General features: G+C 40.7%; 1 long non-coding RNA gene across 1 annotated transcript in view; it reads left to right on the top strand.

Annotated features, from left to right (window-relative positions):
• Positions 1-246: 246 nt before the first annotated feature.
• Positions 247-24,363, top strand: part of LOC126457703 (uncharacterized) — a 40,597-nt gene continuing 16,480 nt past the window's right edge. Inside the window, exon 1 of the long non-coding RNA XR_007585510.1 lies at positions 247-345. This is a non-coding gene — a long non-coding RNA (uncharacterized LOC126457703). The remainder of the gene's footprint in view (positions 346-24,363) is intronic.

Here is a 24,363-nt window from a genome sequence, read left to right as displayed (position 1 = left end):
GAGTTACAAAGGCAACAACGAGGAAACAGATCTCAGCTTTCCTAATATTAAAGCGGAGGATTATCTGTTTATCAACCACATAACCGGAGGAGGTGTACTTCTACACAATAAGTAAATGAAATAGTTATGTTCAACTCATATCTACGCAAAAGAAAGGACAAAGAAAGGTATCTTTTCAAAGTACAATGGTCAATCTGTGAATAATGTTCCACAATTTCTTTTTTCAGAATACATTTGCTCGTGTGTGTCAGCGTTTCATGCCAGTATTAAGTGCACTTCTACACAATAAGTAAATGAAATAGCTACGTTCAACTCATATCTACGCAAAAGAAAGGACAAAGAAAGGTATCTTTTCAAAGTACAATGGTCAATCTGTGAATAATGTTCCACAATTTCTTTTTTCAGAATACATTTGCTCGTATGTGTCAGCGTTTCATGCCAGTATTAAGTGCACTTCTACACAATAAGTAAATGAAATAGTTACGTTCAACTCATATCTACGCAAAAGGAAGGACAAAGAAAGGTATCTTTTCAAAGTACAATGGTCAATCTGTGAATAATGTTCCACAATTTCTTTTTTCAGAATATATTTGCTCGTATGTGCCAGCGTTTCATGCCAGTATTAAGTGGACTGTTTTTCTACACAGTCACCATGATGTTCACCAACCTTATGCTAGGATTATGTAAGAGTATGTGTTGGCCTTTGGTAAACTCTCTTGATCTCTGTTCATTGCTTTAGTTACTCTCTGGATGGCTTCAAACTTTGCCTCATGTAGAGGATCCTGCAAAAAAAATAGCATCCATGTTTCTCATGGTGCCAGGAGCATTGTCTATGAAGGTATTCCGAACGTGGCCGATGACCGAGCTGTCCTTCTGACTCTTTAAGCATTGTTATTCATCGCTCAATAGTGCAGTCAACTATAATTACATAGACTGGGCACAAACGTTTGTGGGTGCACTCCACGGTTTCTTTTTCAGTAATAATGAATTCAGTTACAGCACTTTGCTTATAAAAATTGTCTTGCGCTGACGCGACTTCCACGGTACACTACAGCAATGCCATCCGACGAAACGGTTCATAACTTCGCACACATGCAGAAGAGATAAAAAATTTGCAGCATTTAAAGGTTTTCTTTAAAGTTATCAGTCTTTTGATAGGTTTGACGTTGTCCGCCACCAGTTTCTCTCTGAAGTCAACATTCCTCTGCATCATTACATTTCACATGTTTCTATTCTCTCCTATTTTGGTTTTCTCACAGACCATGTCTCTCTGCCATACAATGCTGTCATCCAAACATATAGTCCCAGAAATTCCTCCTTGAATGAAGACCTACGTTTTGTACTAGTAGACTTCTCTCAGCCACGAATGCCCTTGTTTGCTTTTTATGTACTCCCTGCTACGTCTCTCAAGTATTATTTTGCTGCCTAGATAGAAAAAGTTCCTTAATTTGACCTACTTTGTGATCACCAATTACGCAGTTAACTTTTTCACTGTTCTTGTTTTTGCTACATCTCACTACTTCCTTCTTTCTTCCATTTACTGTCAGTCCTTATTCTGTGCTGAGGATAGCAATTTCATCAGCGACTCTTATCATTGATATCCTTTCACCTTGAATTTAAATCCCACTCGTGAATCTATCTTTTACTTTAGTCATTGCTTGTTGGACATATAAACTGAAAAGCAAAGGCGGAAACTACATCCCAGCCTTACACCCTTCTTAACCCATGGATTTCGTACTTGTTCTTCCAGTCGTACTCATCCCTCTGGTTCTTGTACATATTGATTATTACCTGTGCTTCCCTACACTTCCTTTTTAGCTCACTCCTAAGTGATTCGTTAATGAGTATTCGTGAACTTCCCTGAACATTTTTGCACTCCTTCTTTCATCGATCAACCGAAGTGCTTTTTCTGATACCTATGATTTCTTCGCCATGACCTCCTTGTACCGAAGTGTTTCTCTCCAACTTTAGGGATGTCCGTTTCTCTTCAACTGAACTGCCTACCGGACTACTTAATATCGCAGTATCTATAGCCTTAGAGAACTTCAAGCGAATTTCTCCATTCTTTCTACTTTATTGTAGCACTTTTTCCGCATTATTTCTTACACTCACTAATATTTCAGGCTAAAGTTCATATTACCAACTTGTGATCTGAGTCTATATCTCTCCCTGGGTGATATTTACAGTGCAGTATCTCATTCTGCAATCTCTGCCTGACCAGGAGGTAATTTAGCTTAAACCTTCTTCTGTCTCCTGGCTTTTCCCAAATGAGTGCTAGGTCATGCCGGCATCAGCATGTTTTGTTAGTGCAGGCTGCATAAAGCTTTTGATTGACAGGGCCCTAATCTATTGTTCTGCTAAGCGGTTTATGGCCCTTTAGGGTTAATCTGTCCTTCTGAGATATCTTCCCTCCACCCCTCGCCCTCCACCTTCTTCTCCCCCTCCCCCTCATCCACCCCTAACCCTCTGGGAGTTCCCCTCGCTGATGCAACCACACCTTGACTTTTTATTGATCGACTAATCAAATAAGCTGATCAATTAATTAACCTATCCCCCTCTGGGAAACACTAGCTCTTCCCCTCTCCTCGCCCATCTGGAAACCTGCTGGAAAAAGTCTCAGTTGATTGGCTGTTGGTAGGGAATCGATTGCAGTGTATGGAATATTGTTTACACAATTACTGATAGACAATGAAATACGTGGAATATCGTTTACTTAAACGATTTATTGGATACAAGGTGGTGTATGGAATATAGTTTATCCATTTATTTACAGAAAGTGCCGGGAAACTGTTTGCAATGCATGGAATATTCTTTGAACTATTTCTGGTAGGCAAGGTAATGTGTGGAATGACCTTTATCTAAACAATTTGTTGGATACAAGGCACTTTTTGGAATACAGTGTATACAGTCATTTCAAAAAAATGCAGGTAAATTGAATGCAGAATGTGGAATACTGATTATTTAAATATTTTGAGGTTCGCAATGCAGTATGAAATATTTAAAAAAACTAGGCACTTTTTTTGTCCTGTTCATGCAAGGAATACTGTCGAAATAACTCACTGCATGTAATTATCTGTTGATAACCTTTTGATAGCAAAGTACACATCATTTTCCATCAGCCGAGCAGTGTATAGTACGCTACTACTTCTGGTTAGTTGCAAATTAAATCTAGGACAGTGTTGCATGGTGTGCTGGTCAAAGACAGTATGGGGAGATTTTTAATCTCCGAATTTATCCTAAGAATGCGAATATGCTGTATGACTCCCATCCATATAGGGAAAGATGGAAAATCGTAATCGTAAATTACGCACTATGATCGAAGTGCTAGAAATGTGTAGATAACGTAACTGCATCGATAGAGGGCATCGTCTGGCATACTTAGGCGTATTTTTTTTTTTTTTTTGAGAATTAACCATAAATGGACGTACTGCACAATCATCTATCTACTTCAGCATCCTAGTATACAGTATACCGAAAGTAATGAAGGGATGGTTTAATGGTGGTACAGCCACTGGAAACCATGCTGTCATGTCACTGGTAAGCGTTGAAATCACGGAAAAAGTGGTAAAATTGGTAAAATTGATAGCACGATCAACATTGGTGCCTATTGCAGTGCTGTTGATTACTACATGATAACTTGTCTGAGATGGAAGCAGTCTGGTGGGAGCAACATCTTCTGGTGATGGCCTGCATGATATAGTGATTGCGTACATGACTGCCATATGAGTAACCAATCGAAATGGAACACCTAGGCATCTGCTACATGTCACTGTGAAAGATGAGATTAAATGTAGACCTTCAGGTAGCTGTTTGGAAACGCTTCAAAATTCCACAAACTCTTCCAGTTTCCATATGTTCTGATGCATTTCGCACTTTTTGTCGATAAGAAACATCGCCTCTGACTTTTGTTTCAACCATCTTGTGTGTTGTGGAAGCAGCGTAGTTTACACCATCGATGTCCAGCTTTTTGTGAGAGCCAGTGGACTGGAATAGGTTAATGTCAGTTTAGCACCTGAAACGGACCGCAAAATCATGGTGGGGAAAAAAAATATGGCAGTGTGAAAAACTGGATGTGTTATTGTGTCAAACTGCGTATCAAAGAACAACACAGGGACCCTGTCATGCGACTGATAGTCTGTGGAATATGGTACTCCTACAAAATGGTAATGAAACTTTACACTGGTCTGTGCAAGCGATTATTATTATTGGCCACCTGCTCTAGTGGACCAATACCTGTGTATTTTACAGGATCGCCACATATGTTTGATGTCAGCATGCAGGTGGTGTTTGTTTTCGATACATCAGAAGAGATGACTTCAATCTTATCAAGTGACAATAGCATAGTTTTTATAGCTTTTAGTTTTTCTCTGTTGGATGCTATAAAATAACAGGAATAGAAGGAACATTTGGGTGACAGACATGAATGCATCACGAGGGATACAGATGTACTTTGGGCTCCAGTTACGTTAGGTTAGTGTTGTTTAACGTCCCGTCGACAACGAGGTCATTAGAGACGGAGCGCTAGCTCGGGTTAGGGAAAGATGGGGAAGGAAATCGGCCGTGCCCTTTGAAAGGAACCATCCCAGCATTTGCCTGAAACGATTTAGGGAAATCACGGAAAACCTATATCAGGATGGCTGGAGACGGGATGGGCTCCAGTACTTTTATGTAATTTGGAAATCCACCTCAATGCACTAGCAAAATCCTCGCCCTACTCCCAGTTCCTGTATGATGTGGAGTGGTCCTAATTCTCTTGATAAGAGACATCAGTGTCACTGCTCGAAATGTCTTATCTACTACCTTGTATTGTAGCAGAAAGATTCGACAGCCGCTGACCTTACACATTGTACACAGTTTGTGGAGCTGCGACAGCATATTCCCATTCCGATCCTAATTCCTACCACTCTGATAATCCCCGGATGCCCTCCTTCGCTGGTAGTTGGTGCTCTCTCACATACACTGCGACAACAAGCACTGTGTGACACACTGTGCTGGGGTGCCATGTCATGACATGGGTCATGCGTGCATGGCATGTACGGATGTTTCAGCGATATCCAACATCTATCGGTGACAACTACTCCTATGGGCTGGGTCGTGGCTTAAGCGTGCCTTGTTTAGTACTTGCCAATACACCTCGGTGGACTCTGTCTTGCGGCGGTATTCACTATTGTCTCTGCCCCATTGCACACCAGACCCTTCCTCCTCCTCCTCCTCATCCGTCGCCTTCCTACTCCTCATTCGTCGCCTCCTCCTTCTCCTCCACCCACATATAGTGGAGAGAATCAATTTAGGAATTCTATGGTGTTTTAAAAACCCGATCATAAATTCACTGTCGATTGGATCATGGTCTAAGTGTGTCACGTTTTTTTTTTTGGCCATCAGTCTACTGACTGGTTTGATGCGTCCCGCCACGAATTCGTTTCCTGTGCTAACCTCTTCATCTCAGAGTAGCACTTGCAACCTACGTCCTCAATTATTTGCTTGACGTATTTCAATCACTGTCTTCCTCTACAGTTTTTGCCCTCTACAGCTCCCTCAAGTACCATGGAAGTCATTCCCTCATGTCTTAGCAGATGTCTTATCATCCTGTCCCTTCTCCTTATCAGTGTTTTCCACATATTCCTTTCCTCTCCGATTCTGCATAGAACCTCCTCATTCCTTACCTTATCAGTCCACCTAATTTTCAACATTCGTCTATAGCACCACATCTCAAATGCTTCGATTCTCTTCTGTTCCGGTTTTCCCACAGTCCATGTTTCACTACCATACAATGCTGTACTCCAGACGTACATCCTCAGAAATATCTTCCTCAAATTAAGGCCAGTATTTGATATCAGTGGACTTCTCTTGGCCAGAAATGCCTTTTTTGCCATAGCGAGTCTGCTTTTGATGTCCTCGTTGCTCCGTCCGTCTTTGGTTATTTTACTGCCTAGGTAGCAGAATCCCTTAACTTCAATGACTTCGTGACCATCAATACTGATGTTAAGTTTCTCGCTGTTCTCATTTCTACTACTTCTCATTTCCTTCGTCTTTCTCCGATTTACTATCAAACCATACTGTGTACTCATTAGACTGTTCATTTCGTTCAGCAGATCATTTAATTCCTTTTCACTTTCACTCAGGATAGCAATGTCATCAGCGAATCGTATCATTGATATCCTTTCACCTTGTATTTTAATTCCACTCCTGAACCTTTCTTTTATTTCCATCATTGCTTCCTCGATGTACAGATTGAAGAGTAGGGGCGAAAGGCTACAGCCTTGTCTTACACCCTTCTTAATACGAGCACTTTTGATCGTCCACTCTTATTACTCCCTCTTGGTTGTTGTACATATTGTGTATGACCCGTCTCACACTATAGCTTACCCCAACATTTTTCAGAATCTCGAACAGCTTGCTCCATTTTATATTGTCAAACGCTTTTTCCAGGTCGACAAATCCTATGAATGTGTCTTGATTTTTCTTTAGGCTTGCTTCCATTATTAGCCGTAACGTCAGAATTGCCTCTCTCGTCCCTTTACTTTTCCTAAAGCCAAACTGATCGTCACCTAGCGCATTCTCAATTTTCTTTTCCATTCTTCTTTATATAATTCTTGTAAGCAGCTTCGATGCATGAGCTGTTAAGCTGATTGTGCGATAATTCTCGCACTTGTCAGCTCTTGCCGTCTTCGGAATTGTGTGGATGATGCTTTTCCGAAAGTCAGATGGTATGTCGCCAGACTCATATATTCTACACACCCACGTGAATAGTCGTTTTGTTGCCACTTCCCCCAATGATTTTAGAAATTCTGATGGAATGTTATCTATCCCTTCTGCCTTATTTGACCGTAACTCCTCCAAAGCTCTTTTAAATTCCGATTCTAATACTGGATCCCCTATCTCTTCTAAATCGACTCCTGTTTCTTCTTCTATCACATCAGACAAATCTTCGCCCTCATAGAGGCTTTAAATGTATTCTTTCCACCTATCTGCTCTCTCCTCTGCATTTAACAGTGGAATTCCCGTTGCACTCTTAATGTTACCGCCGTTGCTTTTAATGTCACCAAAGGTTTTTTGACTTTCCTGTATGCTGAGCCTGTCCTTCCGACAATCATATCTTTTTCGATGTCTTCACATTTTTCCTACAGCCATATCTTCTTAGCTTCTCTGCACTTCCTATTTACTTCGTTCCTCAGCGACTTATACTTCAGTATTCCTGATTTTCCCGGAACATATTAGTACTTCCTCCTTTCATCAATCAACTGAAGTATTTCTTGTGTTACCCATGGTTTCTTCGCAGCTACCTTCTTTGTACCTATGTTTTCCTTCCCAACTTCTGTGACGGCCCTTTTTAGAGATTTCCATTCCTTTTCAACTGTACTGCCTACTGCGCTATTCCTTATTGCTGTATCTATAGCGTTAGAGAACTTCAAACGTATCTCGTCATTCCTTAGTACTTCCATATCCCATTTCTTTGCGTATTGATTCTTCCTGACTAATGTCTTGAACTTCAGCCTACTCTTCATCACTACTATATTGTGATCTGAGTCTATATCTGCTCCTGGGTACGCCTTACAATCCAGTATGTGATTTCGGAATCTCTGTCTGACCAAGTATACCTCCTCCTTTTGTGATTCTTGAACAGGGTATTCGCTATTACTTGCTAAAACTTGTTACAGAACTCGTTAAGTCTGCTCCTCTTTCATTCCTTGTCCCAAGCCCATATTCTCCTGTAACCCTTTCTTCTACTCCTTCCCCTACAACTGCATTCCAGTCGCCCATGACTATTTCTCTTTCAATATTCTCATACACTTTCTCTATCTGTTCATCTTCAGCATGCGACGTCGGCATGTATACCTGAACTATCGTTGTCGGTGTTGGTCTGCTGTTGATTCTGATTAGAACAACCCGGTCACTGAACTGTTCACAGTAACACACCCTCTGCCCTACCTTCCTATTCATAACGAATCCTACACCTGTTATACCATTTTCTGCTGCTGTTGATATTACCCGACACTCATCTGACCAGTAATCCTTGTCTTCCATCCACTTCACGTTTAGTGCTTCTCAATAAATCGCAGTGGACTTTATCTTGGAGAGGTAACAGTTGTTAAGATTGTCTCTATCCTACCATTCAGTATACCCTTCCTCCTGCTTCTATTCCTCCTCCTCCTACTACTTAGGTGTTATAGAGTGCCTTAAAGACCCAATCACCACATCAGTTTCGCATGTCGTGTGGGTATGTTCCATCTATGCAACTAATTGAAGGCAGTTTCTTTATTGCCATACGTGTTTGGCTTCTTTTATTTATGAAGATTCTTCAGTGGTCAGTAATGTAGGTTTATTTTTATACATACAATCAACGTATTATGAGTTGCTTACTGTATGCTACTGCGTTACATGCTGTCATGTTTTTCTCTTATTTTTTAGGTTAGCATCAACACTCGTAGCACAAATTTCGTCAAGTGAAATTATTGTTCGGTGTTGCGATTTCCAGCGCTGTTAACCCATGTGTGTAGTCATCGAGATTTGTTCACTAGCGACCATGGTCCAGTTAGCAGATTTCCCTGGTTCTTTCAGTCACGTTTGATTCAACACACCGCATACATAACTTGCACTTTACACTTTGTGTTCAGCATGTCTGTGTTTTCGGCGTGTAGTGTTGCTAACTGTCGATGTGTGTTTGTATCTCGTCTTTTGTTTGTGTTGTGTGTCTGGTCTTGTATTTGTGTGTGGTTGTGTGTGTGTGTGTGTGTGTATGTGTGTGTGTGTGTGTGTGTGTGTTTGTATGTCTGCTCGTATTTTGTTGTGTGTAAATGTGTTGTTCTGGGTGAGAGCGTGATATTTTTTAATGGATATGTGTATGTGTGTGTGTGAGAAAGAGAGGGAGAGAGAGAGAGAGAGAGAGAGACAGAGCGAGAGAAATGGCTGGCTCTGAGCACTAGGTGACTTAACTTCTGATGTCATGAGTCCCCTAGAACTCAGAACTACTTAAACCCAACTAACCTAAGGGCATCACACACATCTATGCCCGAGGCAGAATTCGAACCTGTGACCGTAGTCGTCACGCGGTTCCAGACTGTAGCGCCTACAACCGCTTGGCCACTCCTGCCGGCGGAGCGAGAGAGAGAGAGAGAGAGAAAGAGAAGGGGAGAGGATGTTTGAAAGTTTCGTAAATTATTTATTCTTGTTATGTTTTGGATCTCTGACATTATATTTGTGGGTAACATGTTTAGAGACTTGTTGCTTATATGAATTTGGACACTGAGTACATTCTGTTTTATAGCAAAGGCTCTATGTATGTGAAAGTTTTCCTGCAATATCAGGACCTTTTGTTGTCACTATTCACTCTGATAACTGTCATGTCATTTTCCATGTTGGATGGTTCATGTCTATGATTTATCAGGTGTTGGGCTATTTTCATATTTCTAATTCTCTGTGTGTTTTGTACATCTAGCTTTGAAGCTCCTGCTTTTCATCCCTAGATATACTGATTTATATTCTTGGCACTCTAACTGTAATATATCTGCTCCTTGATATTTATCTGGCTTGTCTGTTTGTAAATGTGTTGCAAATGTGATTGGAGTGTGTGTCTTGTCCTGTAAGCAATAAGTCATCCCTGTTTCTTTAATATATTTACTATCTTGTGCGTGGCTTTGTGTTCGTGTAATAAAGTGTACCATTATTTCTGTTATTCATATTATGACTGCTACAGTTCTGTGTTTTCGTGTGTGGTGTAGTGTCTGTGCGGTTTTTTCGGTGTTTGCTACTTGTTCTCATTGTTCTTTAGTCGTTTTCTAACTATTTGGTTGAGTTTTTTTACTATGTGGGTGTTGTAATCTTTGTTCGTGGCTGTTACTTGTATTGCTTATAACTATTTTACATACAATAATGGCCATTAAAATTGCTACACCAAGAAGAAATGCAGATGATAAATGGATATTCATTGACAAATATATTATACTAGAACTGACATGTGATTACATTTTTACGCAATTTGGGTGCACAGATCCTGAGAAATCAGGACGCAGAACAAGCATCTCTGGCCGTAATAACAGCCCTGATACGCCTGGGCGTAAGATGCCTGTCATCTTGACAGCTAATGATACGAGGCCCATGGGATCTAGCACGGCGTTCCGTATTGCCCTCCTGAACCCACCAATTATATATCCTGCTAATAGTCATCGGATCTTGTCCAACGCGGGCAGCAATGTCGCGATACGATAAACTGCAACCGCGATAGGCTACAATCCGACCTTTATCAAAGTCGGAAACGTGATGGTACGCATTTCTCCTCCTTACACGAGGCATCACAACAACGTTTCATCAGGCAACGCCGAGCAACTGCTGTTTGTGTATAAGAAATCGATTGGAAATTTTCCTCTTGTCGGCACGTTGTAGGTGTGACTGCTCTGAAAAGCTAATTATTTGCATATCACAGCATCTTCTTCCTGTCGGCTGAATTTCACGTCTGTAGCACGTCATCATCGCGGTGTAGCAATTTTGAGGGGCCGTAGTATAGCTTCCTCTGCTGAGTGGGATGTTATATATTGCGCATAACATGTCACGTAGGTCTACTAATTTTTGATTTTATGGATGGTTGGATGAAGCATGTATAATTCCGTCTGTTGCTATCGGATTTCTGAAGATATCAAATATGTGTTTATTGGTGTCTCTCTTTATTGATATATCTCGGAAATGTATTTGCTTTTGTATTCCTTTTTCCATGGTGAACTGAATGCTTTTATTTATATTTTTTATGTCCTAATGACGTTTATCAGTTTTCTGTGTTGCGGCATCTACCATACAGATTCTGTCATCCACATATCTGTACCAGCAAAAAAATTTTATCGTTTCTTTGTGACGACTGAATTGAGGATTTTCCTTCATATATGGTTGATGAATATGTTTTCCAGTGTTTCTGCTATTGGGGATAGCGATGGAAGCCCACCTTCATATCAGCAAAATTGCTTTTCTAATGGTAAATTATTTTGGGATGTGATTGCCTTCAGTGTTTTATTCATTTCATTAATATTGTCAGCAGGTACTTTGTTGTATGTAAGTAAGTTTTCTTCAGTTGCTTTTGTTGTGTCTGCTCTCGGTACTGATGTGTGTATACTCTGTGTGTAAAAAGGGTGAGTGCCGCTGTTTGTGGCATGATGCTGCATTCATGAATTTAATAACACGCCTCAACGGAATTAGGGATCTGTGCACCTTCGGTTGGTTTCGGAGCGTTGGTGCTTTTCGGTTCCATGTGTGATGTCTTAGTTTTGTTTACCTCAACAAAAGAATTAAAATACAATTAAGCAGGAATACAAACAGCAAAGAAACCCGCAGACAGTACAGCACATATACACACACAAAACAGTTACACTAATGATATGACTAAAAGAAAAAAATGGTGTACTTTAACGTGCAAACACAAAGCAACACCCAAAACAGTAAATATATTAAAGAAACAGGAATTACATATTGCTTAAAAACCAGATAAATACCAAGGAGCAGGTACACACCAGTAAGAGTGCCAAGAATGTAAATCAGTATATCGGGAGATGATAGGTAGGAACTTCAAAACTAGATATAAGGAACATATAAACAATTGGAAATATGAGAATAGCCATTCTGCCTTCGCCGAACACCTGGTAAAACACGGACATGAACCATCCAACATGGAAAATGACATGACAGCTATTAGAGGGAATAATCGCAACAAAAATCTCCTGACATTGCAAGAAAACTTTCACATACGTAGAGCTATCGCAGTAAAAAAGAAAATACTCAGTGAATGAATGCGTGCAAGCAGTAACTCTCTAATCATCTTAACCACAAATTTAATAACAATCAGAGATACCCAAAACATAACCAGAATAAATAATTAATATATCTTTCCTTCCCCACCCTCTCTCTCTCTCTCTTGTTCTGTCTCTCTCTCTCTCTTTCTCTTCTTCTCTCCCACTCTGTCTCTCTCCCTCTCTCTCTCTCTCTCTCTCTCTCTCTCTCACACACACACACACACACACACACACACACACACACACACACACACTCACACACATATACACACACACACACACACACACACACACACACAAAACAAATGAAAATACAAAACCGGACTCTTAACACGAACAAAAGATGAGAGATAAACACACAGCGACGGTTGGCAACACTACACACCAAAAATACACTCATGTTGAACACAATATGTAAAGTACAATTGATGTATGTGGTGTGCTGAATCGAATGTGGCTGGAAAAACACCTGAAATCGAACAACTAGGACATGGGGACTAATGAATACATCTCCAAGACCACACACATGGGCTAACAGCACTGGAAATCGCAAGTAATATCAAACGATAATTTCACATCACGACATTTGTGCTACAAAAGTTAAGTGTAACCTAAGAAACAAGAGTAAAACATGACAAAATGTAACATAGTAGGATATTATAACTACCACATAATACATTTGTTATGTGTATAAATACGAAGGTATATTACAAGCCACTGAAGATGCTTCACAAATAAAAGAAGCAAAACAAGCATGGCAATAAACAAACTCTCTTCAATTAGTTGCATAGATGGAACATATATCCACGAATTATGAAGCAACCAAGGAACGAGGGAAAACAGAAAAAATTATGATCAGTTTCCCAATTGAACAATTTATTGTTTCTGACAATGGTATTTCAAGCACACGTACCAGTCCATCACCTCCGCAGATTGTTTACAGTCATATCATGCAATTCAGCTGATTTTGGAATTTTCATCTATTTCCTACCAAATGAGCTATCAGTGCCAGTATGCATCAATAGGAGGCCAGGGAAAAGGAAAATCTAGAGTTTAGAAACCAGGTGGCTGTAGAATCTAATCCCACCAGATACTCCAGTCCTTGTATCCACCAATATGATGCATGGAAAAAGTGGCCATACAAAGGGTGACGATATATTTAATTACTCAATAAATCTGATACAGTGATGGAACATTTCCTGTGACAATCCTTGTTCACAGTACAAGCAGCCCTTAGTGGCTCTCCATCTCATAATTATTAATGATGTCGCCTTTCCGGCTTAGATCTTTTTTAATATGTTACTTGTACGTACTGCTTCTTATTCCAGTCAGTGCAAACTTTAATTTTATTAATGTATTTTATACCTAATATGTTTTAGAACAGTTAGTCTAATCCTGAATACGACGCTTGTAGTAGCGTCGAAACCTGGTCAATTTTGACTTAATATTTGTGGCCGAGGGGTTATTTGTTCTAATACGTTTCCAAGATGTCCACGACTGAGGTTTACATGGTAAACGCTGCTTTGGTTGCAGTCGAATAAGATGGTGACTGATGGTGTGTGAAAGTCCAGCAATGGCACAATACAGAATGTGGTCTCTTGAGAGCGAGAGGAAAGCTGTTTTGACAGGAAGTTGTCAGCTAAGAAATATTAAAGGCTTGTCACAGCCTGAAACTTTTTTTGGGGATTAGAGTGACTTCAGCTCTACTAGGCTTGGAGCACAAGTGGGTGTAGTGCGGCAGTCCATGCGGGAAAATGCGATGCAGCCCTCTTGGGCGATGGAAGACTGTGCTTGCAACACGATCAAAAGATTTTGAACAGTTTAATTACGTATGATGAGCTACATTTACGGCATTCCTAGCATGATTGGGACAAAAGTAGCTCCCCAATTGTTTAAATATTTTATACTTCCTCGTCATTGTGTTCCATACGTTGTATTCAAAACACTGCCTTGTATTCAGTAAGTTTTTTATAATAAGCGATATGGGGGAGTGGGGGAGGTTTCTCAGAAGGAAAGATTATTCCTAGGGGCCATAATCCGATTATCGGAACGATATGTTCTGGATCCGTCAGTCAAAAGAAAGCAACAGGTTTAGCCGTGAATGTATGCTCGCCGCTGGCGTATGCAACCTGCACTAACAAAATGTGCTGACATTTACTTTGCGCTACAACTCACGTGTACCTGACTCTCTTGTGATTCTTCAACACAGTAATCTCTATTACCATCTGAAATTTATGACAGAACTCAATTAGTGATGCTCCTCTCTCCTTTCCCCCTGCCAAGCCTATATTCTCCTGCATCTAATCTTCTGCTCCTTCCTCTACAACCACATTCCAGTCCAGCTACGTCTATTAAATGTCACCTTCGCTTCACGTACTCAATTACCTGTTTAAAACTCGCATAAACGTTTCCATCCCTTCATCTATTGCTTGCGACGTCGGCAGGTATAACTGAACTAGTTTTATTGGTCTGGGTTTTGTGTCAATTCAGATGAGAACAACCCTGTCAATCAACTAATTAGAGTAACACATTCTCTGTCTCACCTTCGTATTCATAATGAGTCCTACTCCCTTTATAACATTTTTCTGCTGCTTTCATATTACCCTAGTCTTGCCTGGCGATTAATTCTTGCCTCCTTCCAATTCACTTCCATGACGCTCAGCGTAGCTAGATTAAGTCTTATCATTCCCGTTTCCAGTCTTTTCTAGCTTCCTACCATGATCCTACTGTCCACCCACCGTCTCAGACAACACTAGCCTCTCGTTGGTTATTCAACCTCTTTCTCGTGGTCACCTCTGTCTTGACAGTCACTCTCGCGGTTCCTTATTGGAGCTAACCGGGAAACTTTCGCCAATGGAGAAGTCATCACGAAACTTTTTCAGTTACAGATCGTATGTCCTGTGGATACGCTTTATGTGTTTTTAATGCAGTGGATTCCATTACCTTCTGCCGTCATGCCTTCGATCACTGATGATTCTTTCATCTTTTAAGGGTAGTTTGCCACTCCAAGAGCAAGAGAGTGCTAGAACCTCAGTCCGCTACTCCTCTCTCTTTGACAAAGCCGTTGGCAGAATGAGAGGGACTTCTTACGCCAGATATCTCATGAGTCTTTATTTAAAATTCAAACAGTGCTATGGTTCAAACCTTTGACCGTTTTGTTTACAATTAAAGATGCTACCCACACGCTACAGGTAGTGTACATATTAACCTCTGTAAAGAGTGTGGACCATTATTTATTCAATCACACTTTTACATCCATCACTCTACAAGCAAGCTCCAAGACCACCGTTGATATCGCTCCATGCCATGATATCAGAAATTCAGTTATTTATAAAAATACGAAAATACAATTAGGAACGACGCTAAATTTTACGATTATGATCAATACAATAAACTGACAAAGCGGACCATTTTTAAACTTCATAATCCTTCTTGTTTACGTATATTTTCCGCATTGGGTCTACTATAACTTGATAATTTGAAAAAATTTCATATTTCACTTAAAAATGGTACGAAATCGTTTTACGGAGTAAACCATTTTTTTCTTCCTGCTGTCCAATCAAAATATACTGCCCTAAACAACTGCTAGAAGTACGTGCGTGATATTTTAGTTTGATACACGGAAAAAATTGCTGAATTTAGCAATTCGAGAAATTTGAAGCCTAAAAACATTGCAGTGCTGTCACTCGAAGACAGATTTCCAGGAGCTATTACTATTTGCAAACTACAACATTTATTTTATTGTTATGTTTACAAATCCAAAAGAAATTATTGATTTTAGCATTTATATAGGCTACTATGGGTAATGTACTCCTCAAGCTTCGGAGAAAATAATGTCATAGATAACAACACTAGTTTCATGGCATATATCGTAGGTTCTGAATTTATTGAAACAGAGGCCAGAGTAGTATATACTCGTATATGCAAGAGTTTAAAGCTACAACAAATCAAAATAAATCAGCTACCAACTAGACTTGCAGTCATCTGATTCCTGTGATCTGCCAGTACGGCAGATAAAGAGTCCGATGAGCTCGCATTATTTCAAATAAATTGAATCACTCTACAAAAGACCACAGTCACTTTTATTGCAATGAAACAAAGAAATGTATACGTTCAGCTAATAGTGCAAATCGAGTGTAGCCCAAGTTCTGGGCAGAAGTAGCTACTGACTGTGTTCACAATACGATATTGCTGAGCCTCTGTTTTTCAGAAGGACAATGCGAAGTTCGTTCTAAATGAACCTTGCATCGTCCTTGTAAACAACACAGGACCTGCAATACAGTTTCTAACCACCGGTACCGTGTAAGCGTCTATCAGTTAAAATGCCTCCCCTGTATAGTAATATACATAGTGAGTGTACTAGGGTAGGTTGTAGAAACACTGCTGACGACATATGGAAGCTTGGGTTTGCCCAGAAATCTTGCTCGGATAGCCTGACGGTAAGGCGACGGCTCGCGATAAACGGAAAATCCTGGTTCGAGTCACGGTCCGGCACAAATTTTCGCTATCGTCGTTCCATTATATAGCTGATGGTGGTCCGTATTATCAAATGCGAATATATTTCATGTATATGAGTTCACAGCACATCCGTTCCCTATGGCACCTCTAAGTTCAATGCTGTGTATCATTCCGTGCCTACCTGCATCCAGATGAGGCATGACACAGCACATCAAAAAGTTTACGTACTCCTGAAAGTCAAAAGACAATTCTGAAGTGATGGACACGACTGGTTGCACACACAAAACTACATGTCATTTCGTGCGACAAAAGCGACTAACTGAGAGAATAAAAGAGTTAATATTTACTTCACAACTGTTTGAATACTAAATTATAACTGCAGTTTACGACCTTAAGGGAAACTGAATATTGTTACACTCACAGTGGATCTATGTGAAATTTATGGCTATTATATAACTAAATATTATTGCACAAATTCGAAACAGTACTCATCTATAGTATTCATTTACATGTACAAATTCAATCAACATGTTGCCTAGGGATGGGGTATTTGATAAGTACCCGTCCTTGGTCCCAGGTTCGAAACCCACCATCACTTAAATTTTGATTAATAATCAGCATTGGCCACCGAACACTTCCAGCATAAGAGGTAACCTCATTCTGCCAACGGCGTTGTCAAACAGGGCGGAAGTGCGGGCAGAGATTCAGCTAGCGCTCTTGTCCTTGTGGTGGGAAAATACCCTTAAAATTGGAAGAATCAGCAATGACCAACGGCACGAGGGTACAGAAGGAAATGCAAACCACAACGTTAAAGACGCATAACCTGTATCTATATGACACGAAATTGAAAAAGCGTGATAGCGATCTCTCCATTAGCGAGCGATTCCGGAATAGTTATCTATTCGGAACTCCGAAACGGACAGCCAAAGTGGAGGTGACCACGAGAAACAGACTGAATAACCAAGAAAAGGATAACGTTCTACGAGTCAGGGCGTCGAATGTAGGAAGCTTGAACGTGGTAGGGAATCTAGAAAATCTGAAAGCGGAAAAGCAAAGGCTCGATCTTATATATAGTTGGCGTCTGTGACGTGAAATGGAAAGGAGACAAGGAATTCAGGAGTACTGGGTAATGTCAACAGCAGGGGAAGAATCATGTAACGGGAGTAGGACTCTTTATGAATAGGAATCTAGGGTAAATAGTGTGTTGCTGTGAATGGAAATGAGCGTACGGCATTGTGGGCCGGGAGTCCCCAATTTGGGGAAGTTCGGCCGCTGAGGGCATGTACGTATTGCATTCGACGCCACGTTGGGCGACTTGCGCGTCGGAGATGGGGATGAAATGATGATGACAGCACAACACCCTGAGCGGAGAAAATCTCCTGACCCAGCCAGGAGTCGAACCCGTTCCCCTTGGCGTGGCACTCCGCCGCACTGACCACTCAGCTAACGGGGAAGACTGTTGCTGTGAACTGTTGGTTGATACGGTTGTCCTTATCGGAATCGACAGCAAACCAACACCGAAACGATAGTTCAGGTATACATGCCGACGTCGCGGAGAATGTATGAGGATACTGAAACGGTAATACATTACCTAAAGTAAGACGAAATTCTATATTTCATGGGAGACTAAATGCAGTTTTAGGGGAAGGAGCAGAAGAAAAGATTACAGGAGAATATGGGCTTGGGACAATCAATGAGAGAGGAGAAAGAGTAATCGAATTATGTGAGAAATTTCAACTAGTAACAGCAAATACTGTGTTCCAGAATGGCAAAAGTAGGAGGTAGACTTGGAAAAGACCGGGTGATATCGGAAGATTTCAGTTAGACTACGTCATGGTCAGACGGAGATCAGATATTGTAACGCCTAACCAGGAGCAGATGCAAATCACAATGTAGTAGTGATAAAGAGCAGACTAAGTTTAAGAGACTAGTCAGAATGAATCAATACATAAAGAAGTGAGAAACGGCAATACTAAGGAATGACAAGCTATTCTTGAAGTACATTAAGGCTGTAGATACAACAATAAGAAGTAACCCAGTAGGCAGTACAGTTGATGAGGAATGGACATCTCTAACAAGGGCAATCATAGAAGTGGGAAAGAAAAACATAGATATAAAGAAGCTAACTGGTAAGAAGCTAGAGTAACAGAAGAAATGCTTCAGTTGATCGATGAAAGAAGAAGGTACAGAAATGTTCCGGGAAATGCGAGAATACAGAAGTACAAGTCGCTGAGGAATGAAATAAATAGGACGTGCAGAGAAGCTAAGACGACATGGCTGCATGACAAATGTGAAATACCGAGAAAGAAATGACTGTCGAAGTGCTGATTCAGCATATAGAAGGTAAAAATAACCTTCGGTGATATTAAAAGCAATGGTTGTATTATTAAGATTCTAACGGAAATTCAATTCTTAAACGCAGAAGGGAGAGCGGAAAGGTGGAAAGAGTACATTGAAGGCCTCTGTGAGGGAAAGATTTGTCTGGTGGGGAAGAAAATGGAAGAGGAATTGATGTAGAAATGATACGGTATCCTGTATTAGAGTCAAAATTTAGAAGAGCTTCGGAGACTTTAAAATCAAACAAGGCAGGAAGTATAACTAACATTCCTTCAGAATTTCGAAAATCGTTGGAGGAAGTGGAAAAAAAAACTACTCACTTTAGTGTGTAGGATGTATGAGTCAAGCGACATATCATCTGACTTGCGGGAAAACGTCATTCACACAATTGCGAAGACAGCAAGACCCTACAAGTCCGAGCTTTATCATACAATCAGATTAATAGCTCATGCATCCAAGTTGCTTACAAGAATAATATACAGAAGAATAGAAAATAAAATTGAGGTTGTAATATATGAAGATCAGTATGGATTTAGGAAAGATAAAGTCATCAGAGCGGCAATTCTGATGTTGTGGTTGATAATGGAAGCCAGAGTAAAGAAAAATAAAGACACGTTCGAAGGATTTGTCAACCTGGAAAAAGCGTTCGAGAATAAAATTGTGCACGATCTTGGAAATTCTGAGAAAAGTAGGGGTCATCTACCGGTAGAGACGGGTAATATACAATACGAACACAAGCCAAGAGTGAATATTCAGGGTGGACGACCAAGTACGAAGCGCACGGACTGAAAACGGTGTAAGACAGAGACGTAGTCTTTCGCCCCTTCTGTTGTGTCTGTATACTGAAGAATCAATGACGGAAATAAAAAGGTTCAGGAGTGGAATTAAAATACAAGATGATAGGATATGAATGATGCGATTCGCTGATGACATAGCTATCTTGAGGGAAAGTGAAGAAGAGTTGAATCTACATCTACATTTATACTCCGCAAGCCATCCAACGGTGTGTGACGGAGGGCACTTTACGTGCCACTATCATTACTTCTCTTTTCTGTTCCAATCACGTATGGTTCGCGGGAAGAACGACTGTCTGAAAGCCTCCGTGCGCGCTCAAGTCTCTCTAATTTTACATTCGTGATCTCCTCGGGAGGTATAAGTAGGGGGAATCAATATATTCGATAACTCATCCAGAAACGCACCCTCTCGAAATCTGGCGAGCAAGCTACACCGCGATGCAGAGAGCCCCTCTTGCGGAGTCTGCCACATGAGTTTGCTAAACATCTCCGTAACGCTATCACGGTTACCAAATAACCCTGTGTCGAAACCCGCCGCTCTTCTTTGGATCTTCTCTATCTCCTCCGTCAACCCGATCTGGTACGGATCCCACACTGGTGAGCAATACTCAAGTATAGGTCGAACGAGTGTTTTGTAAGCCACCTCCTTTGTTGATGGACTACATTTTCTAACGACTCTCCTAATGAATCTCAACCTGGTACCCGCCTTACCAACAATTAATTTTATATGATCATTCCACTTCAAATCGTTCCGCACGCTTACTCCCAGATATTTTACAGAAGTAACTGCTACCAGTGTTTGTTCCGCTATCATATAATCATACAATGAAGGATCCTTCTTTCTATGTATTCGCAACACATTACATTTGTCTATGTTAAGGGTCAGTTGTCACTCCCTGCACCAAGTGCCTATCCGCTGCAGATCTTCGTGCATTTCACTACAATTTTCTAATGCTGCAACTTCTCTGTATACTACAGCATCATCCGCGAAAAGCCGCATGGAACTTCCAACACTATCTACTAGGTCATTTATATATATTGTGAAAAGCAATGGTCCCATAACACTCCCCTGTGGTACGCCAGATGTTACTTTAACGTCTGTAGACGTCTAACCATTGAGAACAACAAGCTGTGTTCTGTTTGCTAAAAACTCTTCAATCCAGCCACACAGCTGGTCTGATATTCCGTAGGCTTTTACTTTGTTTATCAGGTGACAGTGTGGAACTGTATCGAACGCCTTCCGGAAGTCAAGAAAAATAGCATCTACCTGGGAGCCTGTATCTAATATTTTCTGGGTCTCATGAACAAATAATGCGAGTTGGGTCTCACACGATCGCTGTTTCCGGTATCCATGTTGATTCCTACAGAGTAGATTCTGGGTTTCCCAAAACGACATGATACGCGAGCAAAAAACATGTTCTAAAATTCTACAACAGATGGACGTCAGAGATATAGCTCTGTAGTTTTGCGCATCTGCTCGACGACCCTTCTTGAAGACAGGGACTACCTGCGCTCTTTTCCAATCCTTTGGAACCTTCCGTTCCTCTAGAGACTTGCGGTACACGGCTGTTAGAAGTGGGGGCAAGTTCTTTCGCGTACTCTGTGTAGAATCGAATTGGTATCCCGTCAGGTCCAGTGGACTTTCCTCTGTTGAGTGATTCCAGTTGCTTTTCTATTCCTTGGACACTTATTTCGATGTGAGCCATTTTTCGTTTGTGCGAGGAATTAGAGGAGGAACTGCAGTGCGGTCTTCCTCTGTGAAACAGCTTTGGTAAAAGGTGTTTAGTATTTCAGCTTTACGCGTGTCATCCTCTGTTTCAATGCCATCATCATCCCGGAGTGTCTGGATACGCTGTTTCGAGCCACTTACTGCTTTAACAGAAGACCAGAACTTCCTAGGATTTTCTGTCAAGTCGGAACATAGAATTTTACTTTCGAATTCACTGAACGCTTCACGCATAGCCGTCCTTACGCTAACTTTGACATCGTTTAGCTTCTGTTTGTCTGCGTTTACACTTGGAGTGAAGCTCTCTTCGCTTTCGCAGTAGTTTCCTAACTCTGTTGTTGAACCACGGTGGGTTTTTCCCGTCCCTCACAGTTTTACTCGGCACGTATCTGTCTAAAACGCATTTTACGATTGCCTTGAACTTTTTCCATAAACACATGATCTGCTGAATGAAACAAGACGAAAGTAATGAGACGTAGCAAAAATGAGTAAAGTGAAAAACTTAACATCAGGATTGATGGTTACGATGGAGATGGAGTAAAGGAATTCTCCTACCTCGGTAGGAAAATAATCAGTGACGGACGGAGCGAGGAGGACATCAAAAGCAGACTAGCACTGGCAAAAAGGCATTCCTGACAAAGAGAAGTCTAATAGTATTCAATGTAGGCCTTAATTTGAGGAAGAAATATTTGTGAATGTACGCTTGGAGCACTGCATTATATGTTAGCGAAAATCGGACTGTCGGGGAACCGCAACGGAAGAGAATCGAAACTTTCGAGCGGTGGTCCTATAGACGAATGATGAAAATTAGGTGGACTGATTAGGTGAGGAATGACGAGGTTCTGCGTAGAATCGAAGAGGAAAGGAATATGTGGAAAACACTGACATGGAGAAGGGACATGATGATAGTACAACTGTTACGACATCAGGAAAGGTCTTCCGCGGTGCTAGAGAGAGCTGTAGAAGGCAAAAACTGTAGAACAAGACTAAGATTGGAAGACCTCCAACAAATAATTGAGAAAGTAGGTTGCAAGTGCCACTCTGAGATGAAGAGGTTGGCGCATGAGTCTTCTCAAAACCAATGAGAAGACTGATGACTCAAACAAGAAAAAGAAGATAGAATAAAACAAAAGTCTGAACAGCGCTGTATGAGAGCGATACGTGACAGTAAAGATATTGTAAGTGAAGAAAGTAGACGTATATTAGTTGCTTCATAACCGAAAGGTTTCAAAACTTAAGAAGACGTCAATTACGAATTTAAGAAGTAAGTATACACCGGAAAGAATGGTGTAACAAACCATTAATGTGAGAAAATAGTGGGTGGCTGAATGTCTGCCGAAGTATTCGCGAATAGTAAAAGTGATTCTGATGGCGATAATGTTGTAAGCGATAAAAAGTGAAGAAATTATGATGTATCATGCAGCGTAACTTGCTATGATAGTGCGCGAGAAAGAGACAAAGATATTGTTTATTACTCTGTGGAGGTCAGCGCTCACATAATTATTCTTAGGATACAGAGCTTTTGTTCTTGTTAAGAGTAATTTTACTAGAAGAGAGCAATTCTTGCGATGTAAAAATCGACGCCGTTGCGAGTTTCTGATTCACATTGTAAAATATATATGCATATGGAAGGAAATCAGTTAATAGAACAATAAAATATGGCTCAAAATGGCTCTGAGCACTATGGGACTTAACTTCTGAGGTCATGAGTCCCCTATATCTTAGAGCTACTTAAACCTAACTAACCTAAGGACATCACATACATCCATGCCCTAGGCAGGATTCGAACCTGCGACCGTAGCGGTCGCGCGGTTCCAGACTGTAGCGCCTAGAGCCGCTCGACCACTCGGGCCGGCAATAAAGTATTGTTTATTTCAAAAAGGTACATGTTATTCTACAACCAGCGTATTTTTATATTGTGGTTTAATAATAAATACCAACTTCAGAACAGTTCCGACGGGAGCGTTCAGTTCTAGTGAAATAGTTCGATGCTTCCTTCGGAAAAGAAGTCACATAATGGATCATTCAAATCCACGATTGTACCTGGACATTTCTCAAAACTGAAAGCAACCTGATTGCTATGCAACACAGCCCCGAAGATTATTTCTCCGTACTTTGGTTAACACTTTCAGCTCAACGCGGTATCTGCAGGAGCTGGAGCAGATTTCTACAACAGCGGAAGCGTGTAATCGCTGTCAGGTTCACATATCGCCCTGTGTACGCTGTATGTATTTACCCACAACAGTTAACATACAGTTACTCACACACATAGAAAGACGATACAAGGTGGTGTGGGAAACATTGCAATATAAAGGTCCTGTAGAGATAAACAGTAATTAGCTTAGTAGTAGTAGTAAACAATTTTTTTTTTCCAAGGAGTCTTTATAAAATGTAACCCAGACCTCAGCTCTCGTGTTTTAAGTACATAAAACCGTAAAATACCTTGTGCCAAGAGGGAACACTATACGAAAAGGACAATATAACTGGAGACATTAATTTTAAAATGTTCTCTCCGATCCGCGTCAAACTTCTGACAATGGTAATCAAAGTTCAGATGAATTATGAGTCTCAAATATTAAATCCTTATTTTGATGTACTGTAGTGTACTGAAGACAACTGTTGTAGTGTTGCCATGTCATTCAACCTATTCATCGATATTCATCCAGGCCTTCTGATAGTGTCGGAAGAGGCGTTAATCTATGCAGCAACGAAAACAACATCCATCCATGAACATATTGAGTACTTCACTAAAATATAATAGGACTTCAGACGATTCATACACTGAGAGGATGCTACGTGATGAAGTATTCAAAAAGAATGCCTGTTTTTCTTTGTCATTCACGGGCGTAAACCTGAACATTTACTTTGTTCGTCAGTAGGAGCGATGAGTTGTGAATATAGATTGAATGAACATGAAAGACATAACTCAATAATAGTTACTTTGTACGGAAAAGATATATTCTGACGAATCGCCTTACGTCGTAAACGTCTTTTCCATTCAAGATTTATGTAGAGATAACTGGCACTGTTGGTTCTTATGTGCAGGCTAGTAGAGATAAGAACTGATAGTTAAGCCTCAAATTCATCATAAGGGTAAAGGATAAAGAGTCCCATTAAAAGGAACGTTCATTACAGTTTTGGCACGTGACTCCAAATGGGAGTTGCTAAGAGCAGTTCAGTAGGTTTGGCAGGGATGCAGTTAGAATACTCGCTCGACCATTCGAGACTAGATGTTCCGCAGATTCTTTAAATCGCTACATGTGAATAAGGGTTTGTT

The sequence above is a fragment of the Schistocerca serialis genome, chromosome 2 (assembly GCF_023864345.2).
Source record: "Schistocerca serialis cubense isolate TAMUIC-IGC-003099 chromosome 2, iqSchSeri2.2, whole genome shotgun sequence".
Lineage (NCBI taxonomy): Eukaryota > Metazoa > Arthropoda > Insecta > Orthoptera > Acrididae > Schistocerca > Schistocerca serialis.
The sequence above is the reverse complement of the archived record's forward strand: the minus strand, read 5'-3'. Positions and strand labels throughout refer to the sequence as shown.